Here is a 13,337-nt window from a genome sequence, read left to right as displayed (position 1 = left end):
AAAAAAACTTGCCCCACACATCTCCTTTAAACTTTACCCAGCTCACCTTAAATGAGCGTCCTCAAGTGTTTGAGATTTTTACGCCAGGAAAGAGACTTTTATTACCTACCCATCTATGTCTCTCATAATGTTATGAACTTCTACCAGGTCTCCCCTCAGCCTTCAATGGTCCAGAGAAAACAACCCAAGTTTGTCCAACCTCTCCTCATAGCACACGCCCTCTAATCCAGGCAGCATCCTGGTGAACCTGCTGGGGGAACTCAGCGGGTCATGCAGCATCTGTCCAGGGTTTCGACCCGAAACGTCGACAATTCCTTTCCCCCCACAGATGCTGCTCGACCTGCTGAGTTCCTCCAGAAGATTCTTTGTTGCTCCAGATTCCAGCATCTGCAGCCTCCTGTGTTTCCATCCCGGTGAACCTCCTGCATCCTCTCCAAAGCATCCGCTTTGTAATGGGGCGACCAGAAATGCACTCAATGTGGGGAGGGTTTCTGCCTTTCAGACAGTGAGTTCCGGACCCCCACCACTCAGTTCTGGTCGCCTCACTACAGGAAGGATGTGGAAGCCATAGAAAGGGTGCAGAAGAGATTTACAAGGATGTCGCCTGGATTGGGGAGCATGCCTTATGAAAACAGGCTGAGGGAACTTGGCCTTTTCTCCTTGGAGCAACGGAGGATGAGGGGTGACCTGATAGAGGTGTATAAGATGATGAGAGGTATTGATCATGTGGACAGTCAGGGGCTTTTTCCCAGGGCTGAAATGGTTGCCATAAGAGGACATGGGTTTAAGGTGCTGCGGAGTAGATATAGAGGAGATGTCAGGGGTGAGTTTTTTACTCAGAGAGTGGTGAGTGGGTGGAATGGGCTGCTGGCAACGGTGGTGGAGGCGGATACGATAGGGTCCTTCAAGAGACTTTTGGATAGGTACATGGAGCTTAGAAAAATAGAGGGCTATGGGTAAGCCTAGTAATTTCTAAGGTAGGGACATGTTCGGCACAGCTTTGTGGGCCGAAGGGCCTTAATTGTGCTGTAGGTTTTCTATGTTCTATGTATGGTCTAAGGGGTGAGAGATTGCAGGGATCTGCGTGAGCCAGTTCATGATTCACAAAAGACTAGTGTGCGGGTGCTGCAAGTAATTAAGAAAGCTCACAGAATGTCATTTATTGCTGGGGGAATTGAATTCAAATGTAGGGAGGTTATGTTTCAGTTGTAGAGGGAATTTGTGGGACCACACCTGGAGTGTTGTGCACAGTATTGGTCTCCTTGTTTAAGGAAGGATGTCAATGCATTGGGTTTATCTGAGTAGGATGGGCAGGTTGCCTTATGAGCAAAGACTGGGCAGGGTAGGGTTGCTGGAGTTTAGAAGCAGGAGAGGGGACAATTTGAAGCATTTAAGATTCTGAAGGATTTTGACAGGGTGGAGGTGGAGAGAATCTAGGATTCGGGGGTCACTGTTTAAAAGGAAGTGAAGATAAGCTAACTGGCCTGCTATAAGGAGAGTGGGGATTCTGCTGGAGCTATATACAACACTTGTTAAACTGCAGCCTGATCTTCTCTTAACAAATCCAGGGTAGGAGGGGAGTAATACACAGACACTGACAGGGATCAGGTGGCTGGCTTTTATGAGGTATTTTATCAACTGGTTTTTGAAACATCGTGTACACATACTACCTTCCTCACCTTTCTCTGCACTGCGTCAAAGAACTCTGTTTAAAACATTGAACGGTACAGCACAGAACAAGCCCTTCGGTCCACAATGTTGTGCCGACATAGCTAATCTCTCCTACCTACAGAATGCCCACATCCCTCCATTTTCCTCTCATTCATGTGCCCATCCAAGCCCCTCTTAAAAGCCCCCAATGAATTTGCCTCCACCACCCTATCAGGCAACTCATTCCAGGCATCCAGCACTCTCTGAGTTAAAAACGTACCCCTCACGTCTGTTCTGAACCTACCCCTTCTCACCTTAAATGCATGCCCTCTGGTATTGGATCGCTCAATAGTGAGATATATTTTCCCTTTCAAAAAAAAATTCTGGGCCAGCTGTCCCTAATGAAGCCAAGCTTCTCCCTGTTAGTATTTCCTTTACCTCGACAAAGTTCCTTCATGCTTTCCCACTGCTGATATTTGGTTGATTGCCACGTTATCCAATTCCCCACCTCTCCACTGCTTGGTGTAACATTGCCACTTCCCTCACACTACCACAGAATCCGAAGAAACAGAAACTGCTGGAAACACTCAGCAGGTCAGGCAGCGTCTGTGGAGAGAGAAACAGTCAACGGTTCAGGTCATCTATGGATTTACTGAGGACTGGCAAAGTCTGGGTGGATCTTGCTGCTATCGCAACCCTGACCTTCCAGCAACAGGGACACATCGTCCACACTGGGTGACGATAACTTTTGAGTGATTTTGTTCCCCTTTTGTGTATGGTTCCAGCCAAACATCTCCAGCATCCCCCCGGTTCTGCTTCCACAAATGAGGTCATCCTCATCTCTTGGGCTCTCACGTGCAAAATACTCACCGGAACTTCATCTCACTCCCTGTTCTGCTTTCCAGTACTCGAGCAGTGCTACTAGTCCTTCAAGTGTTTAATTTTTATCTTGAAAAGAATTATCAGATTGAGCAGCCCTCAAGGATTAATGAAGGGAAAGTCACAAGTAATTAATCTGCGAGAGTTCCTTGAGGAGGTGCCCAGTGGAGTAGATGAGGGGGAACCAGTGGAGGTGGTGTCGTTGGATTTTCAGAAGGTATTCGATGTGGCCCCACAGTTAGAGCACATGGAACTGGGTTTGTATAGTGACGTGGGCTGCATATTGGTTATTGGACAGAAAGCAAAGAGAGAGAAAGAAATGGAGCTCTCTCAGGTTGGGTACCACAGGTATCAGTGCTTGAACAATATAGAACATAGAACAGTACAGTACAGGAACAGGCCCTTTGGCCCACAATGTTGTGCTGAACTAATGAAACTAGTAATTAAACACCTAACTAAACTAATCCCTTCTGCCTGCACAATGTCCATAACCCTCCATTCTCTGCACATTCATGTGCCTATCTAAGAGGGCAGGCACGGTAGTGTAGTGGGTAGCATAACGCTTCACAGCGCCAGCGACCCGGGTTCAATTCCGGCCACTGTCTGTAAGGAGTTTGTACATTCTCCCCATGTCTGCGTGGGTTTCCTCCGGGTGCTCCGGTTTCCTCCCACGTTCCAAAGACGTACAGGCCTGCTATGTTGGCGCCGGAAGCGTGGCGACACTTGCGGGCTTCCCCCAGAACACTCTACGCAAAAGGTGCATTTCACTGTGTGTTTTGATGTACATGCGACTAATAAAGGTATCTGATCTGATCTATCGTATCTGCCTCCACCACCACCCCTGGCAGCGCATTCCAGGCACCTACCACTCTCTGTGTAAAAAAAACTAACCCCGCACATCTCCTTTGAACTTACCCCCCTCACCTTAAATGCATGCCCTCTAGTTTAAACATTTCAACCCTGGGATAAAGAGGGTCCCAGATAATCACAATCTGTGTGGCTGACGGGCCAACTGTCATAGTTCGCAGTTCGCTGATGATAATAGACCCAGTGGAACAGTGATTGGACAGGAGGTTACAGAGGATTCAGGAGGATATCTACAAGCTGAGAGAGTGGGTGGGAGCATGGCTGGTGGAATGTGGCAAAACGTGAGGTTATCTACATTGGTGAACGAAACAGAAACCAGAGTATTTGTTAAACAGTGAGAGATTGGGTAGTGTTGATGAGCAAAGGGACCTGAATGTGCTTGTATACAATTCAATGAAGGCCAAGGTGCAGGAGCAGTAAGTAATTGGGAAGGTAAATAATATGTTGGTCTTTAGTTAAGCACGGGAGGAAGGAAATCTCATTGCAGTGATATAGGGCCTTGGTGAGACCTCACTTAGAGTATTCAGTACAGTTTTGGTCTCCTCACTCAATAGCAATGTATTGCCACAGAGGGAGTGCAATGGAGGTTCACCAGCCCGGTTCCTGGGATGTCAGTCTCGACGTTTGAGGAGACGGGGACTTTATTCTCCAGAGGTTAGAGGGATGAGGGGGGATCTCATCGAAACTTGCAAAGGTGTAATGTGGGGATGGGCCGGTGGGGAGAAGGTGGGGGGGGAGCAATTAGGGTGGGAGAGGCCTGTGTGTGGCAGTGGAGGAGAGGTCTGTGGGCAAAAGCGTGTGGGTGGGGCCTTAGGAACAGTTTCACATATTTGGGAGCCATTAGGATGGCATCAGACTGAAGAGGTTTGGAAGAGAGAGGGGAGAGTGGAACTAGCTGGCAGGGTATCAAAGGGTGAGGGGAAGAGGATGAAGGAGAGAATAGAAGCAGGTTTGGGTATAGTTGGTGGAACGTTAAAGAGTGAGGGGAGAGATTGGACAAGGCAGGGTATTAATGGTTCTGGAAACTGAGGAGAAACTGGAATTAGGCAGTGGGATAATAAAGGGACAGGGACTAGACAGTGGAGGATTGCAACCAAACTGAAGAAGCCTCGATTGAATGAAATGAGGAACCACTTCCTCATTGAAGGATGCCACAGAGGTACACTAGTTCGTGCTGCTGCCTCACAGCTCCAGAAACCCAGGTTCAATCCTGACCTTGGGTGCTGTGTGCGCGGAGTTTGCACGTTCTCCCTGTGACTGCATGGGTTTCCTCCGAATTGGTGGGTTAATTGGCTGCAGTGCAGATTATTGGCAAAAGGAATCAAAGGAGAAAAGACAGGCATGAGACAGAGAATAAGAAGTGCAGGGGGAGATGGGACTGATTGATTGCTCCGCTGGGAGTGGCATGGACATGATGGGCCAAATAGCCTCCTTCCAGTTGTTGTGTATAATATGGACAACTGAACAGCCTTGGAGGACATTCTCGTGATCTACGTTGAGAACATTGTGGTCAAGATGGGGCTAAAGGAAGGGGAAATGGCAACCTCTGTCCCTAATTGGTCAGGAAGATCCCAATTTCAAAGGATTCTCATTGACAGTGGGGCAGCATTTCATTGGGTTGTTGGTGCTGGTGGGGTGGAGGGTACCAGCGGCCGCCAAGCAGTGGCAGGGAGCTGAAGCGGTCCCAGGGATGGAGACCACAACGTCTGCCATCCATTGCAGCTTGAGCCTTGGCTGGCTCTCTGAGTGAGCGCCTCGTTGGATGAGGAGCTTGCAGTGTCAGGCTGACCAAGTGGTGGGAGCTCTCGTACTGCCCGAACTACAGGGGCATCCATCACTTACCAGCAGCACGGGGAACCTTGCCCTGAGAACCAGCCCCAAACCCCTGGCTTAAACATCAGTTCAAGAACAAAACTCGTGTCTGCAAAGGGAAAATATGATGAGATGTGGTGTAGAGCCAGGTGAATCCTAGACTGTGAACTACCTCTGGGTGGCAGCTGGTAGAACCACTGCCTCACAGCTCCAGAGAACCGGGTTCAACCCTGACCTCTGGTGCTGTGCGTGTGTGGAGTTTGCACGTTCACCCCATGACCGCGTGGATTTCCTCCCACGTCCCAAAGATGAGCGAAGTGTAATTGTAATTGGTTTATCATTGTCACATGTACCGAGGTAGAGTGAAAAACTTGGTTTTGCATGCCATCCTTACAGATCATTTCATCACATAAGTACATCGAGTTAATACAAGGGAAAACAATAACAGAATGCAGAATAAAATGTTACACTTAACTGGTCCCTGTAAATTGCCCCTAATGTGTAGATGAGTAGTTGATGGGAATGTGGGGAGGATAAAATGAGATTAATGTAGAATTAACATAAATGATATTCGGTGCAGACTGAGAGGACCAAAGTGCCTATTTCCATGTTGTATGTCTCTGTGACTCTGGAGACACTGCAGATGGCAGATTCTGGAATCTGGAGCAACACACAAACCTCTGGAGGAACCCAGCAGGTCAAGCGAGCTTCTGGTGGGGCAAAGGAAGGTCGACCTTTCGGGCTGAGACCCTGCACCAGGACGCTTCCTTTCCCCAAACGGATGCTGCTCGACCCGCTGAGTTCCTCCAGCAGATTGTCTCTGACTTTGCCGTAAAAGGCTTGTGGATGGGAACAAATCAGACTCCCTACGTATTCACCGTCCAGGATCATGCTGGTAGAATTCCCCTCTTTATTCCTTTGTACTGCGGTAGTATACACTGCTCTCTCCAACTGTACGCTTTGCCCAACTCCTGTCATGTGTGTTAACAGTTGTGTCAAATTATTTAGCTTTGAGCTATTTAACTGCTTTGGCTACACTGGACAGAAACCACTATAAATGCCAGCAGTAACAAAACTGCTAATTAATAAGCTCACTTCTTAAAAACAAAACTGCTTATTCAACGTTCCCAAGGGCAACTGGAGATCAGCTGTAAATGCCGGTGATATCTGTTTCCTGTGAATGTTTAGGTTATGCACCGTGTGCTGTTCAATGGGATTATCTAATCTATATTCCACGATCTCCTTAATAGCTAAAAAGTCAGCAACTGCTGTTGAGTAATACAGAGTTAAACCGTGGGCAGATAACAAGGGTTCCTTAATGAAAAGTTACTGCGATTGAAATGTTTGACTCTATCCTAAAAGGCTAGGTGGGCAGTGAAGTAACCCAGTGAAAGGGTTAAGTGGTCTTCAAGAAGTGCTGTGCTGAAGTGGCTTTGAGAGACTTTTGGCTGAAGTTTTTGTCATGTTACTGACCTCTCTCCTGATTTTAATTGGCTCAGGGCAGAGTGTGAGCTGTCAGTAAAAATAGACCGACCTTTGCTTTGCTTACATTGTCCCTCGTGTGAGTGTGAATTGTAGAGAGAGGCAGAGAGCAGATGGACTCGGAGCTTTAAACAGCGGGAGACAGCTGTAGAAGGAACACCTTCCTCCCTCCTGCTTCTGTCTCCCTGCTCCCCCCCACTTCATTCCCCACACCCCCCCACCCCCTCACCCACCAGCCACTTTGCACCCTCAAGCACACTCGCTGACTGAGCTGTTATTTTGGAAACTGATGCTTATTCGAAGGGATGCAAGGCTTGAGGAGAGGTGTTTATACTCTGGTTTCTCTCAGCTGAGACAGAACCTCCCATCGTGGATTCTTTATTTACATCACACAACCTCTGAAGTTCTGAATGGCACCGTGGAAGTTTCACAGAGCCTCACACCAGCGCTGTACCGTCTGAGTTTAAAGGCAAATCCTCCTGACTCCCTCTCTTTGAACATCACCTTGCACCCTAAGTTTCCAAACTTGGGCAGCACAGTGCTGCAGCGGGCGGAGCCACTGCCTCAGAGCTCCAGAGACCCAGGTTCGATCCCGACCTCCGGCGCTGTCTGTGTGGAGTTTGCACGTTCTCCCTGTGACCCTGTGGGTTTCTTCTGGGGGTTGTGGTTTCCTCCCACATCCGTGCGGGTTGGTAGGATAATTGGCTGCTGTAAGTCGCCCCTAGTGTGTAGGTCAGGGGTAGAATCTGGGGGGAGTGGGGAGAATAAAATGGGATTGGTACAAGATTGATGGTTGGTGCGGATCCGATGGGCTGAAGGGTCTTTCTGCTGGAGGGTCCATGTTTTGAGGCTGCTAATGTCTAAAACCAGGAGTGCAATTAGAGAAACTTATAGTTGCTGTTCCGTGTCTGTGAGTGGAGAGGTGAAACTGCCCCATGAGGGCAGTGTGGTGAACATAGCAGGTAGATCCACTGCCTCACAGCTCCAGTGACCCGGGTTCAATCCTGACCTCCAGTGCTGTCTGTGTGGAGTTTGCACGTTCTCCCTGTGACTGTGTGGTGCTCTGGTTTCCTCCCACATCCCAAAGACGTGCAGGTTGGTAGGTTGGTTGGTAGGTTAGTTGGTAGGTAGGTAGCTGTAAATTGGCTGCAGTACAGCTTTATGGCAAAAAAATCAAAGGAGAGTTGATGGGCAAATGAGGGAGAATAGGTTGGAGTGGTACATGGAAATAAGGAGAGGAGATGGGACTGATGGAGACTAGAGACAGCCTGTCTTCGATGGGCTGAATGGCCTTCTTCTCTGTTGTAGTAATGGGGCAGGGGATCTCGTTGATGGGGTCTCAGTTACAGACACTGGCAGGAAAACAGGACAGTGGGGCTTGTTCTGATGCCCAGTTGGAGAACCAAGGATCCAGTGCAAAGGAGGAATTAAAAGAGATTAATATTTAATGACCCCGGCAACTGATAAATCCCAAGTCTTGAAAGAGGTGATTGTGGAGACAGTGGATGCTTTGATTATCATTTTCCAAAATTGTATGGACTCCGGAATGGTTCCTGTGGATTGGAGGGTGGCAAATATGCCCCCTCTATTAAAGAGTAAGAGGAACTACCAACTTGTAGCATTGGTGTACAGGGCTGGGGTGAGAGTAGGGATGTCCTACTACAATTATGTACAGATTTGGTGAGACCACACTGAGGGTCCTACATCAATCGTGGAATTGAATTTAGGAGCCGAGAGGTATTGTTGCAGCTATATAGGACCCTGGTCAGACCCCACTTGGAGTACTGTGCTCAGTTCTGGTCGCCTCACTACAGGAAGGATGTGGAAGCCATAGAAAGGGTGCAGAGGAGATTTACAAAGATGTTGCCTGGATTGGGGAGCATGCCTTATGAAAACAGGTTGAGTGAACTCAGCCTTTTCTCCTTGGAGCGACGGAGGATGAGGGGGGACCTGATAGAGGTGTATAAGATGATGAGAGGTATTGATCGTGTGGACAGTCAGAGGCTTTTTCCCAGGGCTGAATTGGTGGCCACAAGAGAACACAGGTTTAAGGTGCTGGGAAATAGGTACAGAGGAGATGTCAGGGGTAAGTTTTTTACTCAGAGAGTGGTGAGTGCGTGGAATGGGCTGCTGGCAACAGTGGTGGAGGCGGATACGATAGTGTCTTTTAAGAGACTGTTGGATAGGTACATGGAGATGAGAAAAATAAGAGGGCTATGGGTAAGCCTAGTAACTTCTAGGGTAGGGACATGTTCGGCACAGCTTTGTGGGCCAAAGGGCCTGAATTGTGCTGAAGGTTTCTATGTTTCTATTATGTACAGTTTTGGCCTCCTTACCTAAAACAATTGGATATACTTGCTACAGAGGGAGTGTGGTGAGGATCATCCAGACTGGGAGGGGGAAAGTTTAAAGGGGATTTCCAAGGGAAGTTTTTTGTACACAGAAAACAGTCGGTGCCTGGAACGCACTACCGGGGTTGGTGGTGGAAGCAGATACAACAGCAACGTCTAAGAGGCATTTAAGTAGGGACATAACAGGCAGGGAATGGAGGGATATAGACCATGTGCAGGCAGATGGGATTAGTTGGATTGGCATCTTGGTAGATACAGATCCCATGGGCCAAAGGGCCTGTTCCTGTGCTGTACTGTTGTATGTTCCATGGCAGATCCAGAATAATGTGGAAAAATATGAGGTTATCCACGTTGACTGAAGAAAGAGAAATGTCGAGAGATTGAGTAGTGTTGACGTTCAAAGAGACCTTGGCATCCTTGTACACAAGTCACTGAACGTTAACACGCAGTTGCAGCAGGCACACAGAAGGCAAATGGTGTGCTGCCCTTTATTGCAAGGGGTTTGTGTTCACAAGTAGGGGTGAAGTGGACTGGTTCGCCGGAGTGGTTCCTGGGATGGCGAGACTGTTATATGAGATCGACGGTGAGACTGAGTAGGTCAGATCCTTATTTAGAAGAGTGAGAGGTGACCTCACTGAGACTTGCAGGGCTCAGCAGGCTGGATGCAGGAAGGATGTTTCCCAGGCCTGTGGAGTCTTGAACCCGGGTCAGGTTCAGGATAAGGGGTTGCATTTAGGTCGGAGTGGGGAGAAATTTCTTCACCCAGGGGATGATGATCCTGTGGAATTGTCTACCCCAGAGGCTGTAGAGGCTCAGCCATTTATTCAATATCTTCCATCGGGCAGAAGATACAAAAGCTTGAAAACACGTACCACCAGGCTCAAGGACACCTTCTACCCTGCTGTTATCAGACTCTTGAATGGACCTCTTGTACCATAGAACCATAGAACGGTACAGCACAATACAGGCCCTTCGGCCCACCATGTTGTGCCGACCTTTAAACCTCGCTTAAGACTATCTAACCCCTTCCTCCCACATATCCCTCTATTTTAAATTCCTCCAATTGCTTATCTAACAATCTCTTGAACTTGACCAGAGTACCTGCCTGCACCACCACCCCAGGCAGCGCATTCCATGCCCCAACCACTCTCTGGGTGAAAAGCCTCCCTCTGATATCTCCCTTGAACTTCCCACCCATTACTTTCAAGCCATGCCCTCTTGTATTGAGCATTGGTGCCCTGGGAAAGAGGCGCTGGCTGTCCACTCTATCTATCCCTCTTAATATTTTGTACACCTCTATCATATCTCACCTCATCCTCCTCCTCTCCAAAGAGTAAAGCCCTAGCTCCCTTAGTCTCTCCTCATAATCCATACTCTCCAAACCAGGCACCATTCTGGTAAACCTCCTCTGCACCCTTTCCAACGTTTCCACATCCTTCCTATAATGAGGCGACCAGAACAGAGGGCATAGTACGATAAATTACTTCTGATTTCTCAGTCTACCTCATTATGACCTTGCACCTTATTCTCTGCCTGCACTGCACTTTCTCTGTAACTGTAGCACTTTATTCTGCATTCTGTTTTCCTTTTTACTACCTTGATGGATGGCATGATCTGTCTGAGTGGCATGAAAAACAAATGCTTTTCACTGTATCTCGGTACATGTAACAATAATAAATCAATTACCAATTATCAAGAGATTGATAGATTCCTGCGCACATTAAAGGAATCAAGGAATGTGGGGATAGGGCAGGAATATGGCACTGAGGTCGAAGTCAGCCATGATCCAAGTGAGTGGCAGAGCAAGCTCGAAGGGGCTGACCTGCTCCTATGTCTGATGATGGAGAGCATTTAATTGGCTCTGAAGCACTGTGGGTGCCCTGGGATTCTCAGAGGCTCTTTATAATTACAAGGTGCTTCTTCTTCCTATAATGATCTAAACTGTGGTGTGTGTTATGAAACACTAATCTGTTTGAGGTAAGGTGACTTTGTAAACATTCCAGCTGCATTCTAGTGGCTCATGATGATGTCAAAACTTGTCCGTGCTCTGCAGCTCGTAACATGTTCCAGACCTATCCAGCTGAGTTATATATAAACCATCAAACCTTTATATGTTACAGCTTGTAATACTCAGCAGACTGGTTGTGTGTTCAAAGGCAAGAGCTAGGAGAATAGGCCCTCAACATTCTTAGAGGTCTGTCATGCACACAGTCCTTGCCATGAGTGCATACACCCAACACGTGAAGTTGGAGACAACAGGAGACGGCAGATGCTGGAACCTGGAGCAACAAACAATCTGCTGGAGGAACTCAGGGGCTCGAGCAGCATCTGTGGAGGGGTGGAAACGGAACTGTCGGCGTTTCAGGTTGAACCCCTGCATCGGGACTGGGATTGGCGAGGGGAGACGGCTGGTGTCGAAAGGAGAGGGGGAGGGGTGAGGCAGGAGCCCGAGGCGATTGGTGGACTGAGGAGGGATGTGAGATGACAGGCAGGTAGCGCCCGGTAGGGGAGGGGAGTTGGCAGACAGAGGACGCCTCCTTTACTTATCAGAGTCCAGCACTCATATTCTTGCTTATCTCCCTCCAGCAGCTCTCTCATTCACCCTCCTCCCATCTCACTCTATCTGCCTCTCATTACTTTTCTCTCTCTCTTTCTCTGCCACCATCTATCCCCCACCTATCACTATCTCCCAACTCCCCCCCCCCCCCACCCATCTCCCCTCCAAGTTTTGCATTTTGGGAGGTGAAACGTAAAAGGAAAGTATACAGTAAATGGCAGGACCCTCAGGAGCATTGATGTACAGAGGGATCTTGGGGTGCAAGTCCAGAGCTTCCTGAATGTGGCAACACAAGTAGATAGGGTGGTAAAGAAGGCGTACAGCACGCTTGCCTTCAATGGTTGGGGCATTGAGTATAAGAATCAGGAAGTCATGTTGCAGCTGTATAAAGCTTTGGTTAGGCCACACATGGAGTACTGTGTGTAATTCTGGTCACCCCATTACAGGGAGGATGTGGAGGCTTTGGAGAGGGTGCAGAAGAGGTTCACCAGGATGCTGCCTGGATTGGAGAGTATTAGCTATAAGGAGCTGTTGGACAAACTTGGGTTGTTTTCTCTGGAGTGTCGGAAACTGAGGGGAGACCTGATAGAAGTTTATAAAATTAGGAGAGGCAATGATGTGGTAGACAGTCAGTCTTCTTCCCAGGGTAGAAATGTCAAACACTGGAGGGCATAGATTTAAGATGAGAAGGGGAATGTTTAGAGGAAATTTACAAGGCAATCTGTTGTACACAGAGAGTGGTAGATGCCTGGGACATGCTGCCGGGGAGGCAGTGGAAGCTGACACAATAGGACTGTTTAAGAAGCATTTAGACAGGCACATGAACGGGCAGGAAATGGAGGGATATGGACCATGTACAGGCAGATGGGATTAGTTAGATTGGCATCATGGTCGGCACAGGCATGGTGGGCTGAAGGGCCTGTTCCTGTGCTGTACTGTTCTCTGCTAAAACCCATCTCAGTCTAAATGGGCATCCCCTTATTCTGAGACCATGTCCTCCAGTCTTAGACTCTCCCGAGAGGAGAACATCCTTGCAACATTTACCCTGTCAGCCCCAAAGGAATTTAAATGTTGCAATTAAAGCTTATTTGAAGGGGGTCAATTTCAAACACCAAATCTAAATATAAATAATATAAAAGGTTACATCCACGAACAAATCCTGAACACACAACTTGATTCCCATGGCACACTTATCTCACTAACTCTCCCAGTGTAAATGCATCAATGGTATTTATAAACATCTCTGAATTTGTAGACTCATTGGTGTGTTTGTTGAGTTTGGTTGCTAAGTATGTACAGCTTGCAATCAGGCAGGAGTCACTGCGCTGAGTAACACATCACCAGACACAGTACAGGAAATGCCGGGAACATTCGGCAGCTCGCATGGGGCAGTGTGTTGAGTCACTGCCTCACAGCTCCAGAGACCCGGCTTCGATCCTGACCTCAGGTGCTGTCGGTGTGGAGTTTGTGCGTTCTCCATGTGACTGTGTGGGTGCTCCGGTTTCCTCCCACATCCCACAGACATGCAGGTCAGTGGGTTAATTGGCCACTGTGCGTGGGTGAGTAGTAGAGCCTGGAGGGAGTTAGAGTCATAGACTTGTACAGCACGGAATAAGGCCCTTCAACCCTTACTTGTACATGTCGACCAAGATGTATATTCAAGCTAATCCCATTTCCCAGCACTTGGCCCAAATCCCAAAGACATGCGGGTCAGTAGGTTAATAAACACTTGGGAGTTG

General features: G+C 48.2%; 1 protein-coding gene across 1 annotated transcript in view; it reads left to right on the top strand.

Annotated features, from left to right (window-relative positions):
* The window catches only part of LOC127572290 (dual specificity testis-specific protein kinase 1-like), a 72,830-nt gene that overhangs the window by 31,583 nt on the left and 27,910 nt on the right, over positions 1-13,337 (top strand).

This window comes from Pristis pectinata, chromosome 7 (assembly GCF_009764475.1).
Source record: "Pristis pectinata isolate sPriPec2 chromosome 7, sPriPec2.1.pri, whole genome shotgun sequence".
In the NCBI taxonomy this organism is placed as follows: domain Eukaryota; kingdom Metazoa; phylum Chordata; class Chondrichthyes; order Rhinopristiformes; family Pristidae; genus Pristis; species Pristis pectinata.
This window is presented reverse-complemented; position numbering and strand designations above follow the sequence as displayed.